The following is a 17,801-nucleotide window of genomic DNA, read 5'->3' on the forward strand; positions in this document are numbered from 1 at the left end:
GTTCTGATTGTGGTCTCTGGGTGGCTGATGGGCTGGGAGCAGAGGATGGGAGGCCAGTTGTCTGGCGGAGGGAATCATGGGGCTCACAGAGAGGGGCTGGCGTCGGTGCCTCTGTCCCACCGTGTTCTGCACCAACAGCTGGTCAGCACCTGTTATGGCGCCTTGTACATGGAGGTGCTTGGTAATTGTTTAGCCCGTAAATAGCAATTTAACCAAAAGCTTTACTTTTTCCCTTCCTTTAAAAATTTTTTAGAATCAAGTTTGATATAATTTACACACATTATAAAAGGTCCTACTTAAGAGTTTTGACAAATGTGTGTGCACATGTACACCACCACAATCAAGATATAAAGATATCTATTACCCCCAAAAGTTCCCTCAGCGCCCTTTGCAGTCGAGCTCCACTCCTGGCCCCAGAAAACTATAAATTAGCTTTGCCTGACTTAGACCTTCCTGCAAAACGGTGTGCTTACTTACGCCCTCTCGTACCTGGCTGCTTCTGCTCAGCGTGTTTGAGAGTCAACTGCATGGATCAGCAGTTTGCTCCCTTTTATTGCTGAGTAGTATTCCATTGTCTGGAAAGACTGCAATTTATTTATCCAGGCACCTGTTCAGTGACATTTGAGTTCTTTCCAGTTTTTGCCCAACCTCGTGCTTTCATTTTACCAGAACTACTAGCCTGCTCGAGAGCTGTACTCACTTCTCCTCCCACTCAGTGCATGGGCGTGCCTGTGTTCCCACAGCCTAGCTGCTGTGTGTGATCAAATGTTTGGATTTTTGTCAACCTCCTCTTGTACCCCTCTCCCCCACCATTCACTCTGCACCAGAGCGGCCAGCCAGCAGCTCTTTATATAGGGTGGAAATTGATCTCTCAACCTGTGATAATGAAATGCAAAAATTTCCTCCGGGTCATGAGGGAAGAACTTTACCCTCTTTGGGCCTCTGTTCCCTCATTTGTAAAATGAGGGGATTGGGCTAGAAAAGCTCTACCTTCCCTGCCAGCTCATCTATCATCAGTATCCGAGGAAATAAGAAGCGATTTTGCAAATGTAAGCATTCTCAACTACGGCCCAGCAGTGACACATCTCTCAGAGCACAGGGGCACCAGCACAGCTGGCTTCGTGACTTTGTTTTCAAGAGGGCTCAGGTTTGCATTTTTGGAGCAAGACTTCTTACCTCTCTAACCTCAGCTTGTACCCCTCTCCACCTTGGTCACTGTGCTCGGGCCATCTTTGCCTTCTTTCTTGAACATACCAACCTCAGGGCCTTTGCATGTACTGGTCCTGATTTCTAAAATGCTCTTTCTCTAGCAATAGCTGGCTCCTTTTTGTTATTTGGGTCTCAGCTCAAAGATCACCTCCTCAGAGCAGTCTTCCCCGACCAGCTACCCAAAATGCTCACCCAACCCCTACCCCAGCCATCCTGTACCTGCTTTCCCTTCATCCCTGCTCTCTTCTCTGAGAGGACCCGTGTTATTTGTTCCCACCTCCCAGTATCAGAATGCGAGTTGCTGCCTACAGGAAGGCAGCAGGAATTTGCCTGTCTTTTTCAGTGGTAGTCTCAGGACCCCAACAGTGCCTGGTGCCCACATGGAAGCAGAACTGATGACCCTCCCAACAGCACCATACAAAATCTCCACATTCTTGTCTTTGCCGCATTTAGTTTCTCATAGACTTACTACCATTCCTGTGTTTCAGTTTGGGCTATAAACCTTGGTGGGAACCAGGGACTCTGAACTTTTTAATTAATAGCCTCAGAGAAAGAAAACATCCTCTGAGGCAGAAGTTTCTTTACTTGAATGCTTCATCTTCGAGCAGCATGGTCACTAAGAATCTTCTGAGAAAGATCGGAAGGCCCAGGGGTTCTTTTAAGATACCAGATTAAAAATGAGTCCAGATGCATGTTCAGAAACCCAGTTGTCAGATGTATATCTGAGCTGAGTATGTCAACCCTTGCGTTCTCTTTCTGTAATCATAAAAAAGGTCTTACCATGTTATCTGTAAAAAATTATTGGGGTACTGGGTCTCTGAAGGCTCGGCACGCTCTCCCGTGGCCTCCAACCCTGGGTCTCCAGGGGGGCTAATTCACTGTCAAGTGAAGCTGTAATCCATCTCGGGGTTGCAGCCTGGCTGGCTAGGTTACCAATTTCTTTGTCATTTCTCCTCTTTGGCAAAAATATTTTAAAGTTCCTGATTCTACAATTATGATTACTGTTACTTTATTTTTGGCTGCACCTCATGGCTTGCAGGATCTTCGTTCCCTGACCAGGGATTGAACCCGGGCCCCCTGCAGTGGAAGCGCAGGGTCCTAACCACTGGACCACCAGGGAAGTCCGGATTACTGTTATTTTTCTTTTAACATCTTTTTTGGAGTATAATTGCTTTACAATGGCATGTTAGTTTCTGCTTTATAACAAAATGAATCAGTTATACATATACATATGTTCCCATATCTCTTCCCTCTTGCGTCTCCCTCCCTCCCACCCTCCTTATCCCACCCCTCTAGGTGGTCACAAACCAACGAGCTGATCTCCCTGTGCTATGCGGCTGCTTCCCACTAGCTATCTATTTTACGTTTGGTAGTGTATATATTACTGTTATTTTAATTGAGCGTTAGACCCTAAACAGATCAGCGGTTCCCTAAGGATGGAGGTGGGAGGAGGGGATGGAATACAAAGGGGCAGAGGAGACTTTGTAGGATGAGAAAACCATTCTGTATCTTGACCATGGTGGTGATTATAGGTTGTACACAAATGCCACAATTCAGCAAAACTGTGCACTTAAAATTGGTGAAGTTTATTATGTTTAAGTTACACCTTAATAAATAAAAAAGAAGGGAAAAAAACTTGTGCTGGAAAGATTGTATTTCTACACAACGTGGCACTTAATAAATGAAAAAAGGAATAATCACGACCACAGTTAAAATATGGTTTAATAATATTTTGAGGTGGGCCTAGTTTCTCCCAAGGTATGTGTAATAATTTCAAATAGCTGTAAATTAGATTTTGAGAAGAAAAAGTTGATCTTACTAAAATTTCTCCGTTCAGTTCTTCTCTCCTGTTTTCAGCCAGGTCAGTATCCCAAATAATTCTGCATATATGACAATCTATTCCATTATCAATGACAGCCAAAGAAAAATGTACAATCTTTTTTAGAAATTCATTTTTTTTCTTTTAGAATCTGAAATCTTCTATTCATTCAAACATTTTCCAGGTTCAAATTATGTTCCAGGCATCATCCAGGGTGCAAAAGATTTAATGTCAAAAAAAGCCCTGGAGTTCCTGCCCCCTGGGAGTTAGTAGTCCAGACTAGGGGTTTCTAAGTGGTCTGTGGAGGGCTTTAAAAATGATGAAGTTCTAAGTTACAGTAGGCCCAACATGGGACCTGGGAATCTGTATCGGAACCACTTTTTTTTTCCCCTTTATGGTGGTAGGTAGGGATTCCTTTTGTTTATTTTTTTCCAGATGGAAAACCAAACCAATCGTCCCAACTCTAATGATTGAATATGCCAATTCTTCCTTCATGAATTGTTAATACTACTTCTGTTGTTTATATTTTTTATTTGGGGTCTAAATAACCCAGATTTTCATCCAAACTCCTTTTAGAAACAAAGCAGATGAAGCCTTGTAAGGGTTAAATGACTCACGTGGGGGTGGACTTTTAACATTTTACTATGTTTCTTTGCTCTGACTTTGAGATGACCAACCCAGTATGTTCTACGATCAGGCCACAGTTCATATCTCTCCTTCGGTGCCTCATACCAGAGAATGCCCACCTGGCTCAGAGCCCAGGGAACACTAAAGGGCTTATCCATCTATGCAGCAGGAGACCATTTATATTACATGCTGTTTCCTAGGGTCACAGCCAAGGCTACATCACACATTGGACTTTCATTTTCAACTATCCCTCCTCATCCTCAATGATAAATATACCAGCTGGAGGGGGAGAGCCAGAATGAGAAGATAATGATTCAACCACGTATACACTTGAAATCTGGACCCTCCTTACCGAGCCCCCACTAGAGGCACTTATTCTACTGTAATAAAAGTAGCAGAGAGACCCCCCACTGCTTGAGTAAAATCACTTATAACTTATTTATCACAAATGCTTAGAGTTTGAGAACGACATCTTGGTTGCACATTTTTCCCCTCTTCCCCACTCACCACCATTAATCATCCCTTGAAACTGAAAATTCCAAACCCGTAGAATAAATCTCAGCCTCCTGCCACCCCACCCCTATCTCCCAGTCGGGCTGGCACATCTGAGTGCTTGATAAATGTACTGTAATTTAAAGAAAATGGATGGGCGTTTTCTTCTTCAGTATCTCTTTCTTTTGCTTCCCTAGGAGCTTGGTATTTCATTGGTCTGGTGTTTTGGAAGACCTATTACCCAAGTTCCCAGAAACCCAAAGCTCCAGATTCTGGCGTGATTTTGAGATCTCACAGGCTGAAAGAAATCCAAGGTGACCCTCACATTAGCAGCGCATGGGCTGTCGGGCTGGAGAGCTTGCAGGCACCACACGTGGGCACATGAGTCACAGCTCTCATCTTCAGCTCTCCTGCCTTCCGACCTCTCTTTATTAGGATGCCTCGGTTAGTTTCTGCTGGTGTTTCTGCCTCACCAGCGGCTTCTCGGGCGGGAATTTCCAATTGTTTTAATCACCATTCATTATTCGCATATCACAGGATATTGTACAAATGCCCTGTTATTCCTTTTCCCCGCCCTCCTATGTCTTTGTAAGGGAAGTAAATGCAAGGAAGGGGATTCACCAGGAAGTTATCTGTTCCCAGATGTGTCCAATACAGGTTAAAAGACTGACAAATGTAATTTACAGTTTCTTAGACGGGTCAGAACCTGCTGCCTCAAAGCTGGGTGTGGTTTCCTGGGACACTCTGCCCTTATCCACTCTCTCTGCCCAACGAAGATGAGCAGAATAGCTCCCAGCCAGGGACTGGACACAGCCTGGGCACCAGGAAATACATATGAAGACCCATGGGACGAATTCCCAGGATGTCGAGGACTCAGACTCAGGAACAAAGCAGTACGATTGTGAATCAGCATGGCCGATCAGTCACAGTCTGCACGGGAGTCAGATTCCAAAGCAAGCCCATAAGGAGATAATCACTTTCAGGGAAATAGCCCTGTCCTCTCTCAGGAAGACGTCACACTGCAGACCCACATCGCTCTCTCAAGGAGTCCATGGGGCTGTGGCTGGTGTCTGCTCCCCCACGGAGCAGATCCCTGCTTCTCAGACTGAGCACCAGATAAAGCACTGATTTGATTTTAGGGACCAGGTTTGCAAAATCCAATTTGTTAAATTGTGGATGCACATATCATGAGAGCTGGAGGAAGGCACACCAGCAGAAGGGCCGGCGATTCACCCTTCCACCCTGCATCCACCCCGTGGGGACACTCACACCATTTGCATGATTTCTCCCGCCTACTCCCTGCAGGAGGCAATTGCTGAATTCACAGAAGTTGAATGTACGTTTGCCTGTCTGTCTACTCCATCAGACCCCATCAGACCCCATCAGTTAGTCAGCAATTTGAGGGCACCAAGAAAGGTCAAGGTACTCTGAAGATGCTGAGGTTAGCCATTAACTGTCTGGGGGTGGTCAAGGAAGATTTCACGGAGGAAACTTAAGATGGGTCTAGAAGAATGAATAAGGAGTTTGCCTATAGAGAAACAGGTGTCGGAAGGATAGGTAGAGAGAACGGCAGCGGCAAAGTCACAGGTGTGAAGACGACAGCTTCCTTATAGCCACTCCAGGGAGTTTGGTTTGGCCAGAGGGCAAGGAAATGTGGGTAGAGGAGGCTGGAGACAGGGGAAGGGGCCAGGCCAGGAAGAGGCTTTGTTGCTGCCATGGAGTTTGGGCTTCACCCAGTGGGACCAGCATATCTTAGCAGCTTTGTGTAGTGGTGAAGAGCTTATAGTCTAGAATCTGACTGCCTGGGATCAATTCCTGGCTTGGTACCACTTATCAGCTGTGTCCTGTTGGGCATATTCCTTAGCTTCTCTGTGCCTTGCTTTCCTTACCTGCAAACGGGGGTAATAATGGAATTCTCGTAAGGACTAAGTGAGTTAGTGCCTATGAAGTGCTTAGAACGCTGCCAGGTAGTCAATCGATGTTAGCTGTTATTGTTGATATTAGTAATGATAGAGAGCACATTACAACTACTGCTACTGGGGCAGTACTGCTGGGGCGCTGTTGAAGGGTGTTAAGTAGGGAAACAACTGTAGCAGCAACTAGGCTCTCAATCTAAAGCCCAGAGTCCTGGCTGGCTGGGCTGGACTCAGGGCGAGGCAGGTAAGGTGCCTAGGGGCAAACTTCATCACACTCAGGATTATGCAAGTGTGAGAGCTTCCTTAAATTTTCCACACCTCCCCTGCCCTGGCCTGGCCCTGCCCACCGACTATTAAGGTCCTTCTACATGTGCTTACTCATGTGACTCCAGCATGCCTTTGAGGCTCAGAGAAGTGACCTCAAGTCCCTGTTTGCTGAGCTCAGGAGGCAGCTGGGAGATTCTGGTTTGACCTCAGCACACTTGCCCTCCCCACCGCCCAGGGTACCACACTGAGCTGCCCTCCCGTAAGTTGCCAAAGCTGGTGGAATCAACCAGCAGAAGGGGAGGAAGTGCTGCCATTGTTATGAAGTACTTGGAGTTGTTGGCTGACACGGAGGGCCTGAGCATCAGCACCAACATAACCCATCTGAATGGGGCCTGCTGTGATGAGGGGGTGCCGGACTCTCACACTACCAAAGTCATAGTGTTATTAATCCAGTGGACCTGGGGCAGCAAGGCCGGCAGGCTGTGGAGGAATAAATGGTGTAGACACGCTAAATCTCTTTGATCAGGTCTGTTTACAGACCAGTAAACCGAGGGGAAAGTCTCACCAATGGCAGGAAGACCAGCCTTCTGCCTGCCTGGAAATAGTTAATTTCCCACATTCACATCAAAAAGAACCACAAGGCAAGTTGCTGTTTCAGAAACCAATCTGCCTTTCTTGGATGAGAAGCCTTTGGAGTCTAGATACCAGGCCAGTCTTAATAATAACACTGAGTACTTAGTATGTGCAGGGTCCGTGCTTGCACTTGATAAGAATTTATAAATGCCCACAGCCACCCCACAGAGCAGGTTCTAATGTTAATCCACATTTTAAAGATGACGAAACCGAGGCTCAGAGAGGTCAAGTAACTTGCCCAGGCATGTATGATTAGTAAGAGGCAGGGCCAGAGTTGTGCCCGAGCAGTCTGACACTGGAGACCAGCACATGAAAAATGGCTCGTCAGCAGAGCCAGCCCTGCCCAGGGAAGTCCACACATGGCCAGGAGCCTTGTGATGAGACTGGCCTATTATAATCAACAGTCACTCGAAAAGGAATAAAACATTTCCCAGCTGCTGGCTCTCTAGGGAATCTCCAGGATATCAAAAGGGAAAGGTATTTGTTTAAAATGCACTTTGTTTAAATAGGTGCTTCGTTTAAAAATAATTTGAAAATGTGGTTTGAATTTAAACTGAAGATTTAAAGTTCCCCGGAATTCAAAATGTTTGGGGCCTGGTTCTTCTTTTGTGTGATTTTTTTGGCAGCATCTCTAGGCAAGGACCTGAGAAAGGGAACCTGGCGTGTTTGGCCGTCGATGGCTCTGTAGCTTTGTGAGCCTTGCCTGGGGACTGTGGGCATGGGAGGCAAGTGGCCAAGTTGGTGGCAGAAGGAAAGCAGCCATAATTCTGGAACAAAGCACTGGGTATAAAGGGCTAGTGCCAGGTCTTGGAAGGAAAGCATCCCCCAGAAGCCCCTGCCCGAGGGGCTCACTTCTCAAGGCCACTGTCAGTGAGATTCATGGGCGAAATCACACCTATGTTTAGGAGAATTCCCCAAATCCCCATCTCCTGAATTTTCTTCCCCTTTACTTGGGCTGCAAGAATCCCAACCCAGACCTCTGGTTGGCTTGGCAGGAAATACCTCCTCCTGGAAAGAGACTCCCACCTGTCCTTCCAGGTATCTGAGCTGTAAAGCTGCTCGTTCATTGGTTTGGAGATCAGGCAGGACCTGATTGAGAAGGCACACCAATGCTCCCCCATAACCCTGTCCCCCTCCCCACTCCACCCACCTTACTCCCCTGGCTGGCTTGGGAAAAGCAGCCTCTTGCGGTAGCAGGGCAAATCTTTTTTCATTCTCTTTCTCGGAAGTAAAGGGAAGTGGGCTGATGGCTACCCACACAGCATCCCCACAGAGAAGCTGAGTGTGGGGGCTAGGCCAAGCTGGGGGAATTCTTCAGGCTATTGCTGGAAGTATGGAGGAACAGGAGGTGACAGGACGGGGGATCATCCCATGCCCCGGCCCCAAATAGCATGTGCACCTCCCAAGTGAAGAACTAGCCTGCCATTCCAACACGAGAGCTTCATAGGCTCTTTAAAGGACAGGGCCACGTTTTAAGCCCATACACTAAAAACACTGCAACAGTCAGTTAACACACCAGAAAGGATTGAACATCGACTACAGTTATAAATAAAGTGCCTGGGGGTGACCAAGTGCAACCTTGCATCAGGGTGAACTGGGACCCAGGCCTGCACTGGCGGGGCAGGGGTCAGGGCAGGGAAGAAGGCGCAGGAGGAGGACCAGGGCACGCACAATGGAAGCGGAAGGCCCGAAGACAACTTGGTGCTGCGATTGCAATGAAGGCTGACTTGGGCCACGTGACTCAAGGTAACGGTGAGCTGCTCTCCAGGCTGGGTGCCAGCATACAGAGATGCACCAGGCTGGGCCCAGCTTCGGGGAGTCACATCCACGGACTTCAGAACTCAAAGGACATCATGTTCTCACCCCCTCAGTGAGAGACCCATGGTTCCCTTTAAAATAGTTTACTATTTCCATAGCTCTGAGAACAATCATAGAGGACAATGAAGTTCAAGGAGCAATTTTAAATAAAAGGAACCATGGGCATTCTTAGTCAATCTGACTTGTTGGAATAGTTTATCAAAACAGGGACCGTTGTGTCCATCCATTCACTCCCTACTCTTAATTCCCAAACTCCCTAGGAAAGAAATTTATATGCAATGATGCAAGTTAATTTTCTAAAGTAACTGAATGATTCTCCAAAGTGGACACTAGCGATCAACTGTCTGCAGGGCTTGTGCTTTGAATTACTTTTTAAAGTGGTGATGGGTTTGCAGGGAGCCATCCAAACCTTCTGTTGTATCTTTCCCTTTTATGATCAAAGACACATGCCATACTGGAGACGTATGTTAGAGATGCATAACGAGGTCATGAGCCCTGTCTGGGCCACAATCTGGAGCAAATGAACACATCTATGTATAAACCCCTCTGGGACTGTGGCCATTTTAAGGCTTCTTGCCGCGATAAGACCCGGACTTTAACATTTCACTCCACGTGGAATGGAATTGTACTGGGTGGAGGGATGATTTCAAAGAGGCTCACAGAAGTAGAGAAATCTGCATAATAAGAGACTTTGCACGTGGGAATTGCAGAATTAAACAACAAATATAACTGAGTTTATGACCACTGCAAATAAGTCAGGATGATATGCTAAATTGCCACAGGGCCAGTGTAAATCACATTAACATTTTATGAAATGTTAAAAAGATTCATTTTGCCAGACCTTGAAGTGTGAGTCATGACGAACTTGAAAGTCACTGAGGATCACAAGGACAGATGGGGAAGAACCAAAGGAGCAGAGTTAAAAAACCCATCTGTATGTGTGCTCAGGGACACGAACAGAATGAGGGCCCTTCCCCTTCTCCGTCTGCCAGAAGTTCAGAAGTTACTGAAATTCCCATTTCTTTAGTGTTCCGAGTCCTTTGCCAATGGTCTCACCTTGCCATCAGAGATTAGCTGTTCAAGTTCCTCTGATAAAAAGCTAGCAGGGAGATGGTTAAATAAGAATCTACACTCATCAGGCCTAACTGCTGCTGCTTCTTTTTTTTTTTTATAGATTTATTTAATTAATTAATTTATTTTTGGCTGCGTTGGGTCTTCTGTTGCTGTGCGTGGGCTTTCTCTAGTTGCACGAGCAGGGGCTGCTCTTTGTTGTGGTGCGGAGGGCTTCTCATTGCAGTGGCTTCTTTTGTTGCGGAGCACAAGCTCTAGGCGCACAGGCTTCAGTAGTTGTGGCACACGGGCTTCAGTAGTTGTGGCACACAGGCTTAGTTGCTCCGCGGCACGTGGGATCCTCCCGGACCAGGGCTCGAACCCATGTCCCCTGCATTGGCAGGCAGATTCTTAACCACTGCGCCACCAGGGAAGCCCTAGGTCTAACTGCTTCTTAACTGCAGAGACCCAACCTCCTGATCACTTAGGGGGACAGGACTGGGGAGTGTGGGCCAGCCCTATCCCAGGGGCCAGGGCTGCAGCCAACTGGGAATACATCCTTCTGTTTAAACCTCTTGTTTTAGGGAGTAGGGGTTAGTACCTTTTGTTGTTGTTATCTCCAGCAATCTTTTAATATTTTTATTTTAATTTTTTTCTTCCAGTTTTATTGAGATATAATTGACATACAGCATTGTAAGTTTAAGGTGTACAATGTAATGATTTGACTTACATGCGTCATGAAATAATCACCATGATAAGTCTAGTTACCATTGTTTCCAGCAACCTTAAAGACAGGGGTGGGGGTGGGGGTGATCCATCCACATAGCCTGACTTGGAGAGTAAGTCTTTGAATGAAGCTCTCTCAAACGACCATGGGCCAGTCAGTACAGTGATTCCTCCAGCAAACCACGTAACCCCATGGTAAAACAGGTCAGCAAAGGAAGCCTGCACACTCTAGGAGATATTTGGGGCCAGAAAGACACATGCTTTCTTCATCCAGAGGGGTCAGGACAGCCGCCAGGAGGTGTCATGTCAATGAGGAGGGCCATTATGGAAGGTACTATGTCAACAAGGACAGTCGTTATGGAAGGTGTATGTCCACGAGGATTGCTGTTACAGAAGGTATTAACATGGGAGGCGTTAAATCAGTAAGAATGGACATTATAGGTGTTCAGCCATCACGGACGAAATTATAGCAACAAGGATGGTCATTATGGAGGGTGTTACATCAACTAAGATGGCCGCTATTGGCACCTGGACAGTGCCAGTGGTGGCACTAGCTAATGATCTTAAGATAATTATGCCATAAATTCAGGGAAGTGAGAAACTGAGTTGAGGGACCAAGAATGCTGAGCTAGGGGTTTTGAGGAGGCACATTGTGTCTGCAGGTGGAAGAAAAAGTAGATGGTTATTCCTGAAAGGGAGAGAGGCTGTGGTTCAGAGCACTTTCCCTTTCATGACCCGTATTCCTTCCTCACAGCAGGAGTTGGTCCTGCTGCTAAGTGCTATTGCCAAGGAAGGAAGAGGAGGATGGGAACAAAACTCAGTTAGAAAATCCCAGAGTAATGAGGCATTTAATCATCATTCAAACTACATTCTGCTTCGCGCCTATAGCTGGTCTCCAGTCATGAATCATAAATTGAAGGATTACTCTTCATTACATTTTTCCAGATAGAGGATCACTTTGCAAGCTGTCTTTTCAGAGATGGTGGGAGAACACTTTTATTTTATTTATTTGTTTGTTTTACTGGGGTATAGTTGTTTCACAGTGTTGTGTTAGATTCTACTGTACAGCGAAGTGGAGTTCCCCGTGCTATACAGCAGGTTCTTATTAGTTATTTATTTTATACATATTAGTGTATATATGTCAATCCCAATCCCCCAATTCATCCCAGCCCTTGGTGTCTGTACATTTGTTCTCTACATCTGTGTCTCTATTTCTGCATTGCAAACCAGTTCATTTCTATCATTTTTCTAGATTCTACATACATGCGTTAATATACAATATTTGCTTTTCTCTTTCTGGATTACTTCACTCTGTATGACAGTCTCTAGGTCCATCCACATCTCTACAAATGACCTAACACTTTTAAAATATCAAAACAACACCATGGGATTACTGGTGATGAATGACAGAGCCATACTTCTGTTCCAGGGCCTATTTTAGGGTTTTGCTATGATGTTCCACAGACCTCAGACACCAGAACACCTGTCCTCCTCCTTCTCTTTTCCTGCCTGTGTAAGGTATTCTCCATCCTCAACCTTTATTGCAGTTCTCATACATACATCTTTTGCTGTACTTACCACACTGCATATTGTCTCAAACTCAAATGCTTTCAGGGCCTAGGCAGGTAATATAAATGAGAAAAGCCAACATAGTGAGGAGGGTCTTTATTGAATCAGAGGATACATGCTCTACTAAATATATTGTAATTCAGCTTTTTTCAAAACACATCAAACAGAACTGGGCCAAGGTCCTCAGGCCACCCATTTGTAGCTCCTGGTTTACATGTTTGAATCCCTTCTGGGTGGTGAGCCCCCAGAGAGCAAGGGACTAGGGTTTTCTACCTCTCAATGTCCAGCATCCAGCACAAGGGGCCTCCAACATCTGGGGAATGAATGGAATCTGTTACCAAATAACCCAAGACTAGGCTAGATCTTTTCAAGACAGTCTAGGCAAAAATCAGATTCTCTAGGCCTGCTCAGTGCTAGGCCCTAACAGTGGATAGGGGGGTGGGAAATGCAGCAAATTGTTTTTCAAGAAAAGCTGCTCCAGGTGGAGAAGGCAGTTTTGGTCATTAGTTCCTTGATTCCCAGTGACTTAATACTTCTACTCCATCCCTTCTATACACCAAATTCTTGCAGGAAGCATCTGTAGGCTTTTTTGAAGACAGAATCATTGCTATACCCATAGCTGGCTTTAAATTTTGTTTTTTAATTTAAAACTATTTTTAAGACAAAACTGTGGTGATAGAAGGCAATTCAATGGTTTCCAGGGGCCAAAGGGTAGGGCCTCTGCCTGCAAAGGGGTCTAGAGGAACTTTGCAGGGTGATTGAAACGTTGTACCACCTGACAGCACTCATCAAACAGTGCAGTTGAGTGGTGAATTTTATGGTATGTACATTATATTTCAATAAAGTTGAAAAATATATTTTACTTTTAGATAAAAAATACATGAAGCACAAAGTAAAATATGCAAGCATATCTCTATAAGGCACCCCTATGTTATTTCATTTCACTTTGCCAAAGGGTGGCATACCATCCTCACTGTTCTGAATCTTGTGTTTTCCCCTCAAGAATATATCTGGGGGGGTTATGCCATGTCTGTACACTGAGAGCCACCCCATTCTTTTAAATGGCTGTGTAGCATTCCACTGTTTGGATGTACCATCATTAATTTAACCAGTCTTCTAATCATGGACATTTGGCTTGTTTCCAGTCTCCAGTTACCAGGGGAAGGAGAAGAAGATGCTTATCTGGAGTTTCAAGGTGCCAGTGGGACATACCTTCCTTGGTGTCCCACGGTTCCTGGCTGGAACTGGAATTGTATTCCCACAGAAGCAGAGACCAGGGAGGCTGGAAGATGTTATTTCAAGGGTTTGGCTGCATTGTGTTGGGATGGGCTTCTGCAAAATGACCCAAGCACTGTCTACAATTTGAAAAAAACGTCTTCTTTGTTGTGATAAGTTGAGAACTTGCTCCTGACAGCCCAGGGCTGAAGTGCCTGATAAGACTGTCAGCAACTTCAGGGCAGTTGGGCAATCCTCCACCTCTCAGCAGGGATGAAAGCAGGGGCCCTGCCAGACTCCACAGAATATCCAGCTCTGGTTTCATGGCCTGGCACACTCCAGCCCAGTGTCGGTTTATGACACTTGCTCACGAGGACAGCTGTAATCTTCGGAAGCCCACTAGGAAGTTCTTTTCACTTCTCATGTGTAATTGGGCCTGATGTTTAAGTTACATAAAACCGGTCTGGTCAGTTCCTCGGCTAAAAGGAAATGTGTGTGTTTGTGCGTGTGCGTGCATGCATGCACGCACGCACTGGCGTGCGCTGGTGCTTACCTGCAAACAATTTTTAAAAACATGTTCTAGTGTCATTGAGAACAATTTCTTGCAGTTTTTAATCCAGCAGCTTTGATTCTAGGAGCTTCCCGTTCCTCATAAGGGCCCAAAGCTGACCGCACTGGGATAGGGGCTGAAGCATAGTATGTAGTAGCAGAGGCTGAAACAACCAAAATGTCTCCCAAAAGCAACCTGGTTACACAGACAACGGCCTGGCAATTTGGTCCATGTTGTCTGCTGCTGAAAATTTCAATGTTCTTCTTGGGCTCAACTCAAATGATCAAAGTAATAACAATTATTAAGTGAGGAATCTGTTCGAGGCTGGACACTGTGCTGAGTGATTTACAGACGTTATTTTCATTGGGTCTATGCCTCGAAGATACTCCAGGGCCCCACTCCAGTGAGACTTGTCAGCAGGGCGGTTGGTGGTAAAGACAGCCCATCACCACAGGCTAAGTCCTCCCGAGACAGTGTCTCCAGCTGCCTGGGGCCTCCAGCATAGCGTAGGCTTCTAGCAGGAGGAGCAGCATTTGATAACTTCACCCTCTGTGCTGCTGGCTCTTGGACTCTCCTCCGTGGCCAGTGTGCCACTGTGCACCAGAGTTAGGCGTCTGTCTGCCCTTCACACTCGGGGGCTTCATCTCACCATCTCTGCATCCTCCATGATGTCCTGGGACCTCTCACCAAATGTTTGTGAGTTGTTATCAGGTTAAAAAATGTTTCAGCCAAACATCCTTGTTTGAAATAGCTTGATGTCCCCACCACCAGCCCAATGATGGAAGATAAAGCATCTGCTTGAAGGAATCTGGCACATGCCTGGACATACACCATCCTAGCCCAGCTCTCAGCTGGACCACAAATTGTCAAGTGTTGAGAAGTCTCCTCATGGCTCCAAGCATTGTGTGACATTACTTGGAGATGGCCAAGTGGGCAGACCCCAAAACAAAAACAACAGCCTGACTTGAACTCTGTGTAATTTTTGGATGAAGAAAGTTGATGAACTCAATTCTGGAGACTGTCTTTTATTGTCCCAGCCAAAGACAGCACGTAGGCACCCATAAGTTTTTACAGAAGTGGCACATTTCCCCCAGAATGCTTTGGTTGTCTGCCATTGAGGGTAGGGAATATTTGCACTTCACTTAAAACAAAGAAAGTTATACCATTGGTGCTCATGGAACAGTTATAATTTGTTTTTTCAAAATATTTCTGAATTTATTATTTAAAGATGTTCACAGTCTAGGGTGAGGTGGTTAATGGCCTCATAGTATATTGTTGAGCTGCATTTCCATCTGGCAGAATGGACGGCCCGTCCAAGACTACAGCCTCTCCCTGGCAAAGTCAGACTAACAAGGCTCTCAGGGGTGCCCTTGGCTTGGGCTGAACTCAGGAGAGAACTGAAAAGTTCAGATTATTTTTTAAGTACAGTAACGGAAGAAAGAACTTCACATTTTATAAAAGTTTGTGAAGTATATGTCTGTAAAACAAATTCTGATTTTCTACTGTATTCTATCACAAATCAGTATTACTGTTTAGAGAAATCCAAACCACACGAACCAAGCTGGGATATTGTGAAGCAATGTGGTTCACATGGGAGAATGTGCAGGACAATACAAAGTCCTTGTCATGATCATCACGGCTACCAGCAAACCATCCTTCACGCAGATACTTCTGGTGTAACTTCTTCCTTCCAGTCTTTTTTCCTATGACTAGAGTCACACTGTACATACACACACTACTTTACACCTTGCTTCTTTCTCTGTATTGCCATCATTTTCTAGTTTTTCCCTTGCAAGTATCCAGGAGTGGGGTTGCATTCCCGAAAACCCACCCACACCCCCATCCACTTCCTCCTGGAAGTGGACCAGCAGAGACTTATGAGCATGTTCTACAGAATGAAGATCCTGGGTCCTGGGGTGAGGAAGAGAACCCAGACCACCAAGGAGGTGTCTTCCACACCCTGAAGGGACACAGAAAGCTGTGGCCCCGTCTATCAATCCACACTTTCTTTTTCCTACTTTCTAGTTTTCCCAGTCCACACACGCAGTCACTGGGACTGTGCTTCCCTCCTCCTCCTCTTCTGTCTGATTTGCATCAGATTTGGAGCCAGAAGACCTGGGCTTTAGACCTTCTTGCCCTTGCCACCTTCTCACAGTGACTTGAAGAAGTCATCTAACGTCTATAAGCTCATACCCTCTCCTAGAAGGAACTGGCCTTGACCTGGATTATCCGTTTGTTTATTCCACAGATATTTATTAAGTGCCTGCTATGTGCCAAGCACCATTCCAGCCACTTTCCTAATGGGGATTGGATATGACCCTGCCTGAGCTCTTCCAATAGCTCGGGGGTCTCCAGAAGATCCACAAATCAGCTCTCATGTAAATCAGCTCATAAGACATTAGGGCTGGTGGTTCCTCTGCACGGTCCAAGCCCCTACATGAAAGTCTGGGAAACTGAGGCCTAAGGAGACAGGGCAACTTTTCCCAAGTCATAAGGCTAACTGTTGACAAGACTTGAAGTTAGAACCAGGTGTCCTGACCCTTAAGTCTGGCACTCATACCACTCTGCCCGCGACGATGACTTCTTCCTGGGTTCCCATCTATACTACATTTCAGTCTCCCTTTCAGTTGGATAGAGCCATGCCACTGAGTTTTAGTCAACAGAGTGGCAGCAGAATTGATATGAAACAAATTCCATTCCTGGACCATAAAACCCTCCATGTAAGACCCCTCCTGCTCTTTTATCTTCTATCAGTTTGATATGGATGAACACAGAAGCCACACTTCTTGAAGATGGTGGAGTCAGAAAGTGGAAGGAGCCTGGGTCCCCATATCACTGCTTGGAGGAGATCCCCTGTTTAGGACCTTCTGTGAGTAAGAAATAAACATCTATTGCGTTTGAGCCATTAGACACATCTGGGTCTGTGTTACAGCAGCTCAAAGGGTGTTACACCTTAACTATTAGACTTATCAAGGTAAAAAGGTCATAAAGAATTAATCAGTCCTCAATGCAAACATGAGGAGCTATCAGAGTGCAAGCCCGTCTTCAGCCTTCTCAATACACAGTGCTCATGGCATTCTGATCACGGAACTGAAAGTAAATATTTGAAAGGAAATTCAAAATATTTCCCTTGCCTAAAGTTCATGATTAGTTTCAACTGGAAAGAATAAAGAAAGGAGTAAATTGCAGCCTGGGGTGGTTAAGAGCCTGTACTCTGAAACGAGACTGCCCAGATTTACAGAGGGCACTACCACCTATTAGCTGGGCTCTTGGGCAAGCTGCTTCCCCTATTACTCACTTTCTTCTATTTGACATTTTCTGTACAAACGCTTTGACCCAGTAACTCCTCATCCAGGAATTTCACTTACAGATAAACCTGTCCATATACCCAAAAAAGTCAGCTGTAAAGATGGTCAGTGAGGCTCTGTTCATAGCAACAGACGATTGGAAACAATCCACTAACAAGTGGCTGGTTAAATATAACATGATGCTCCCACGACAAGGAATATTATGCAGCTGTCAAAAAGCATGGCAGCTCCGTATGTTCTGGTATGGAGTTAGAACCAAGATGGATTGCTACATGAAAAAAATCAAGACGCATATGGGACACATCCTATACTATATACTATATTTGTGCTCCTTTTTGTGTAAAGAAGGGAGGTATGTATATTTGTAAACTTGTACATGCTCAGGAACAATGCACAAGAAACCACAGCTGCCTCTGGGAGGAGGCCTGGGGTCAGAGGTAGAAGGGGACATACTCCCCTCTCCCCGCCACAGATCATTTTGTACTATTTGAAATTTTGTTACCACGTACAGGTAATTCTTTTTCTAAGTACAGTTTTTATATTGTTTACCTATTAAAAACATATACACATTACCATATGATCCAGCTATCCCACTTCTGGGT

General features: G+C 45.5%; 1 protein-coding gene across 1 annotated transcript in view; it reads right to left on the bottom strand.

Annotated features, from left to right (window-relative positions):
• Window positions 1–17,801, bottom strand: part of CDCP1 (CUB domain containing protein 1) — a 51,166-nt gene that overhangs the window by 27,015 nt on the left and 6,350 nt on the right. The gene's annotated exons all lie outside the window — the stretch shown is intronic.

This window comes from Stenella coeruleoalba (assembly GCF_951394435.1).
Source record: "Stenella coeruleoalba genome assembly, chromosome: 10".
In the NCBI taxonomy this organism is placed as follows: domain Eukaryota; kingdom Metazoa; phylum Chordata; class Mammalia; order Artiodactyla; family Delphinidae; genus Stenella; species Stenella coeruleoalba.